The 6,789-nt window shown below is 40.0% G+C and overlaps 1 pseudogene; it reads left to right on the plus strand.

Moving 5' to 3' along the window:
• Nucleotides 1-1,171: 1,171 nt before the first annotated feature.
• Nucleotides 1,172-2,474, plus strand: LOC136523909 (uncharacterized; annotated as a pseudogene).
• The last annotated feature ends 4,315 nt before the right edge of the window (nt 2,475-6,789 follow it).

Below are 6,789 nucleotides of genomic sequence, written 5' to 3' on the forward strand. Positions count from 1 at the left end.
TCAGATCCAAATTTGCATTCGTCCGTTGAACCTTTCTCGTGAAGTTGTTGTTCTTATGCCAACCCAATTTATATATTCGGCTATGAATACAAATAAGATATTTCGAACTCAATTCACATTTAGTATATAGTCAATTCGACTAAAGTGTTTATTTTAAAATTCAACCTAGATAAAATATATTTATCAATATTTTTTTGGAAATATAAAAGGTTTCTACAAAATGATTATTTTCCCATGGGATTGAATAATTAAAATAAATGAAAATATACAGTTAAGATGACCTTGTTTTTTATTTTCTATCTGTAAAAATCACTATTGCCCGCCTAATCCCCCCGCTCTCAGTTTGGGTGAAAAAAATGAGTTTGTTAACCTCTCCATCTCCGTCATTTTCTACCCACGCCGCCTCTCAGTCCGTCTCCCTAGATCGAGACGTTCTCCTCCACATCGATCTCCTGCCCTACTGCACCGCGACGTCAACATCACGAAGGCACCTGGATTGTGAATTACCTCAACTCTAGATCTGACACTCGCAAGTCACCAGCTCTCTGATCTGAGTTTGTTGAAATCTAGGTTCGCAGCAGCGTTCGGCGCCGTCGTTCCGCCCTGTTGCCGCTGCCTTCTAGGGTGAGGTGAACGTGCGCATAGTGTCTACCTCATCATAGGTCACAGCATCTCAGGAGATTTCCTCACTTCTCCTTTTGCGCTTCTCTTCCGATCTGCGTGGAATCGAATTGCTTTCAATGCTTAGATTTGATTTGGCCATCTCAGCCTTGAAGTGTTGTGGATTTATCAATTTTTTCTGAAATTGTTTCCTGTTATATTTTGGAATGCACCTGATGAATTTGCAATGCTTTGATTGGGTAGTTCTAGAAACCTGACAAATGTACATATGAACATCTCAATGTGTACATTATAATTGTGTATCTTAGATGAAAAAAATCTGACACGGTTTACCATTGGTCTGGCCTCTGACGTGAACCTGATGGTCTGACTTCGGATCATCTGATCAGGATCCCCAATTGTTGTTCCCTGAATTAGGATCACCTTTGCTGTTCCCTACATGCACATGAGTATAATTCATAGCTTTTTATGTATTTCCAACATTTTGTCTCAGCTATTGAAGTACCACATAACTCATGCAGTGATAGTATCTCTTGATTTAAGTGAATTAATGGACTTAAGTGCTATTAAGAGGTTGTTGCAATCTAGAAGACCAAGTGGTGAGTACATAGCTGGGGTACAGGGTTTTCTTAAGTTTGCCTAAAGTGGGAAAAAGTTCGATGCAAAGATTCAATGCCCCTGTGTCAAATGTGTCAATAGGCAGTTACAAATGCAAGAAACAGTGTATGAGCACTTAGTGTGTGATGGAATGCTGCGTGGATACACTATATGGGGCTGTCATGGGGAAACAACATCTTATATCTCTGCTAACAAAGATTCAGAGTCACCGGGTCCAAGTCTAAACACTAATATGCGTCAAGTAGTTCAAGAAGCCTTTGGATATATAGACGATGAACATCACACAAATGGACCTCACGCATCAGGTTTATCTGAAGATGGACCAGATGCGGAAACTCAAGATTTCTTTGATTTGCTTAGGGCTGCTGATGAACCTTTGTGGGAAGGATGTGAGCTATCAAAACTTTCTTTCCTAGTCCTATTGTTTCATGTGAAGTCAACCAACAAGTGGAGCAATAATTCAATTAATGATCTACTTCAAATTTTATAGCTAGCTCTCCCAAATGGTTCAAATACCTAGAACATTTGTGGAGGCTCGAAAGACCATTGCGAAGCTTGGTCTTAGATATGAGAAGATTCATGTGTGCCCAAATAATTGCTAGCTCTATCGGAAAGACAAGAAATATGATGACTTCTGTTCAAAATGTGGAGCTTCAAGATGGAAAAATAAGCCAGATAAAACATCATTAACAAAAAAAGGAAAGAAGAAAGGCAACCCCAAATAAGGTATTGCGTTACTTTCCAATCAAACCTAGACTTAAAAGGCTTTTCATGAACAAGGAAACAACCAAGTTAACTAGATGGCATGATGAGGAGCGTACAAAGGATGGTGCTTTGCGCCATCCTACTGATTCAGAGGTTTGGAAAATCACTGATTCCCATCACCCTCATATTGCATCAGATTCTCGAAACATGAGGTTTAGAATAGCAATGATGGTTTTAACCCATATGGGAAGTGTAATTCTACCCATAGTTGTTGGCCAGTTGTATTAGTACCATACAACCTTCCACCATGGTTATGCATGAAAGCTTCTTCTCTTATGCTCACTCTAATAATTCCTGGTTACCTTGGAAAGGACTTTGATACTTTTATGCAGCCGGTTTATGATGAGCAAAATGAGTTGTTTGACACTGGTATGTCTACATATTATGCATCTCGAGATGAGAGATTTCAACTTTATGCTACAATATTGCATACTGTGAGTGACTTCCCTGGGACAGGGATACTGGCATAGTACAGTGTTATGGGACAGTTGGGTTGTGTGTCCTATGAAGATGAAACAAGTTCAATATGCTTGAAGCATGGCCTCAAGCAATGTTTCATGGGACACCGATGATTTCTACCCACTGGCCATGAGTTTCGTTATGATGCCAATTCATTTGACGGAACCGAAGAGCATTAGTTGAGACCTAATTCTTATTTTGGAGTATCTCTTTTGGAAAGGATAAAATCAATTAAAGACTTTGAGAAGTCCAAAACATGGAAGGGTGTTAGTGGCCTGTTTTGTTTGTCTTACTAGAAGTATAATTTGCTACGGCACAATCTTGACTTTATGCATATAGAGAAGAATGTGTGTGAAAATATATTTGGGACACTTTTAGAAATGGATGCCAAATCAAAGGACAATCTACAGGCAAGGAAAGACTTGCAAGAAATGAACATCAGGCCAGATCTACATCCACAAAAAAGGCTAATGGTAAGTATTACTTGCCTCCTGCTTTGTATAACATGTCTAAAGAGGAGAAGCAATAATTCTATAAAGTCCTTCGTGACGTAAAAGTTCTAGATGGTTATTCTAGTAACATCTCTAGATGTGTAAATGTTGGTCAAGCAAAAATTTCAGGCCTCAAAAGTCATGACTGCCACATACTAATGCAACAACTTATGCCACTTGCTCTGAGAGGTCTTCTCCCAGATGAAGTTATATCTATCTTATTTGATCTGTGTGGATATTTTAGAGAACTGAATGCAAAAGTTCTCCACATGAATGAACTTGAGAAGTTAGAGGACCGAATCATAATGATGTTATGTCGGATGGAGATGATATTCCCTCCTAGGTTTTTCACTATCATGGTGCATCTAGTTCTTCACTTAGCAACAGAGGCAAAAATAGGTGGTCCTGTATGTTATCGATCAATGTATTTTGTGGAAAGGTACATTTTTCTTATAAAAAATTAAGAGCCATGTTTGGTACCATCGCTTTGCATGCTAAATTATAGTTTTTATTAATTTATACTAGTTTGTGTAGGTACCTTGGTGATTTGAAGTCAAACATGAGAAATAAAGCTCGTCCAGAGGGCTGTATTGCAGAATCAGTTCTGGCAGAAGAGGCTATGCACCATGCTTGTCAAAGATGCTCTCTCAGGCGACAACTATAGGCTATCCACAGTTGGGGGTCTAGTCACGGAGATGAAATTTTTTATTAGCACAGAGCTTAGATCATGTAATCTTAGTGTGTGCAAACGTGACTGTAATAGGGTGGCTCATGCTTTAGCAGCTGCCAGGTGTAAGTTTTCCAGTGGCATTAGTAACACTTGGGATAGTGTACCTCAGGAGTTTGAGTGTGTGGTAACCAACGATTTGGCCGGGAGTCGATGAGTAATAAAGTGCTCAGTTAAAAAAGATTATACTCGTACTAGGATGCTCATCATGGTTGTGACTTGATAAATTATCTCATTACATGTTCGTAACTTGAGTGGTTATGTGCCTGTAAACTTGAATTATATGTACGGATTTTTATTGGGTTGTTCCAGTTTATTATGACGTGGACTAATAAAAAAATAAAAGCTGAAATCTAGACTAATAAGAATGCAACACGTGGAAGAACTAGGTGGTCTATTAAAAAACTGATGAAATACATGGAAGAATTGGGTTAGCCCACAATATGGGACTGGACTATAATGTTGCTAATTTGTAGCTGGGCCAAAAAAAATTTGGACCAATTTGGCAGATTGTAAATGAAAATAATAATGAAAAAACCCATGCTATATGGGCCAAATGTTAAATGCCATGTCACCCGCCATGTCATATGTGCCATGTCACCATACACATGGTGGTATTCTATTCAATATGTTGTGATGAGTTTTGTCTTGTCACGAATTATTGACAGGAGAACTATTGTCACTGTATTAATGAAAATGTCCTCTAGTGGTCATAGAAACTCCTTCAAAATGGCTCCGACTCCTCCGAAGAAGCCCCTCAGGAGGAGCCCTGCCAAACACCCCCTTACTCATTGCTACTTGGTTCTCATGTGATGACCACGACGTGATTGCCTAACAGCCTTCACGACAGCTAGGTGTGATGTTCGTGTCGCATATGAATAGGAAGGTCCACATATATATGTTTCTTTGTAACACTTGGACTGTAACATTATTTTGTGTTACTACAAGGTATATATTTGTAACACATTTTATATGTTCTATTTATGTGTTACAACATAGTACACTTTTGTAACATTGTGCTTGTAACATTAATTTTGTGTTACTATAATTATTGCCAGTAACACATTTTTATAAAAAAAGTATTTTGTGTTACAACCGAAGTCTGTAACACACTATTTTGTGTTATTATGAAATTTCACTGGAACACATTGATGAATATGTTACAAGAAAGTGATATAATATCCTTGTTTTGTAGTAGTGCTAAACACTAGGCCTAAACCTAGAGCAAGCGCATAAGCGATGGTCTAATCAACCTAAGCACTTCGCAAAAACATCTACGCTAATCACCTAATAAATCACTAAGCACTATGCAAGTGGAGATCACTAAAATGGTGTATTAACACCCTTGGTATGTTTCCTCAGGTCCACCCTACTCAAATGGCTGGTTGGGGGTCTATTTATAAGCCCCACTGAGAAAGTAGCCATTGGGGACGAAACCCAACTTTCTGCTACTAACCTGATGCTGCTGTCGTCCTGACCGGATGGGTCCGGTCGTTCTGACCGTTGGTGCATGTGAGTTGATCAGACTAGGTTCAGAGTCCAGTCATCATCGACTGAACATGTCCGGTTGCTCTAGCGCCGCTCAGGAACCTCTCTGGACTCGATCAGACGCTGCACTTCATGCATCCGGTCGTCTAGTCTGCTGTGTCCGATCACGCTAAATCACTGTCGTGATGATAAATAGTGTCACTGGTGCATCTGGTCACTGCTTTGCTCAGTGTTTGGTCAGCGTCCGGTCACAGCTACCGATGCCTACTGCTGCCTGGCACCTGATCGGACGTGTCCGGTCACTCATAGGGCCACGTCTAGTCACGTCTACCGGGCTCGTTTCTTCGTGATCTTGTGTCTAGCTTGGTTTCAATCTTCGTGCTTGGACTTTGCTTGACCTTGTATGTCTTCTATGCATCTTCACATGTCTTTCTTGAGGTGTTGATCATCGAATAATTATGTTGCCTTCGTCCAAGTCATGTTTTGTATCCTATTGAACTATAAAACAATTACTTGTAAATCCATTAGTCTAATTTGATTGTGTTGGTCATCAAACACCAAAATCCAAAGTAAATGGGCCTAGAGTCCATTTTCCTTACAATATCCATACTAGACTCTTAATCAAATGCCTTCCTTTGGGAAAATATAAATAACGATACCCTGAATACTTCTGGGTGAAATGCTATAATGATAGCTCCATGTGCTTGCGGATAAATATCTAGAATTGTTAAGGAACTATCAAGGCACCTCTGGCATCGTTGCTAGGGATAAAACCTTATTAACGACATTCGATCTTGCCAACCAATATTTCTAGCGCCATTGCTAAGGATGGATTCAAACCCCATTCTTCATAGTGATGTTAAGAAATGCCAACAAGCATTCTGGCACCATTGCCGGGGATGGATTCTATCTTCATACTTGGTAATTACGCTAAGAAATGCCAACAAGCATTTCTGGCGCCATTGCCAAGGAAGGCATATTGATTAAAGAATCTAGTAGGACATGTTCAAGATAATATGCATGTAAGGTAGCCATTGTTTATGAAGGCTAACTTTGCTTGTTTCTCCTGTTGTGGATGAAAACAGGATAGTGTATGACCGGTTTCGACCTGCCGAACAGCAACACTCAAAATCCAGAGGCACTCCTAAGGAAGAAATTGTCTCGTGCCACTTCTTCTTCTGCTACTCCGACAGTCGAACCAGTCACCCCACACCATTAGCTACTCCAATCATGGCCAAGACCCTCCACGACTACTCCACCCCCACTGTTGCCAATGTGCCCATTGGGCCCACTGTTAACATTGGGGATGGCAACTTCGAGCTCCATACCGGCCTCATCATGATTGTGCAGGCAAACCAATTCCATGGTTTGCCTAGCGAGGACGCAAACTATAACACCCTAGTGTTAAGCATTGCATTTGGCATTTGCACTTCATGGGCACAAGCATCATCCAAGCATTCATGAGCATGAGCATATGAAGTTTCATTTCATTTACCTTCTCTTTATCACATGTGATGTTGCTCATATATTTAATTGTGCATGTGATCATTGTGACCAATGCATGAGATGGTTGTGAGGTCACCAAAATACCTTAGACACATCTAGAATGATATTTAGAAC

Source organism: Miscanthus floridulus, chromosome 18, assembly GCF_019320115.1.
Source record: "Miscanthus floridulus cultivar M001 chromosome 18, ASM1932011v1, whole genome shotgun sequence".
Lineage (NCBI taxonomy): Eukaryota > Viridiplantae > Streptophyta > Magnoliopsida > Poales > Poaceae > Miscanthus > Miscanthus floridulus.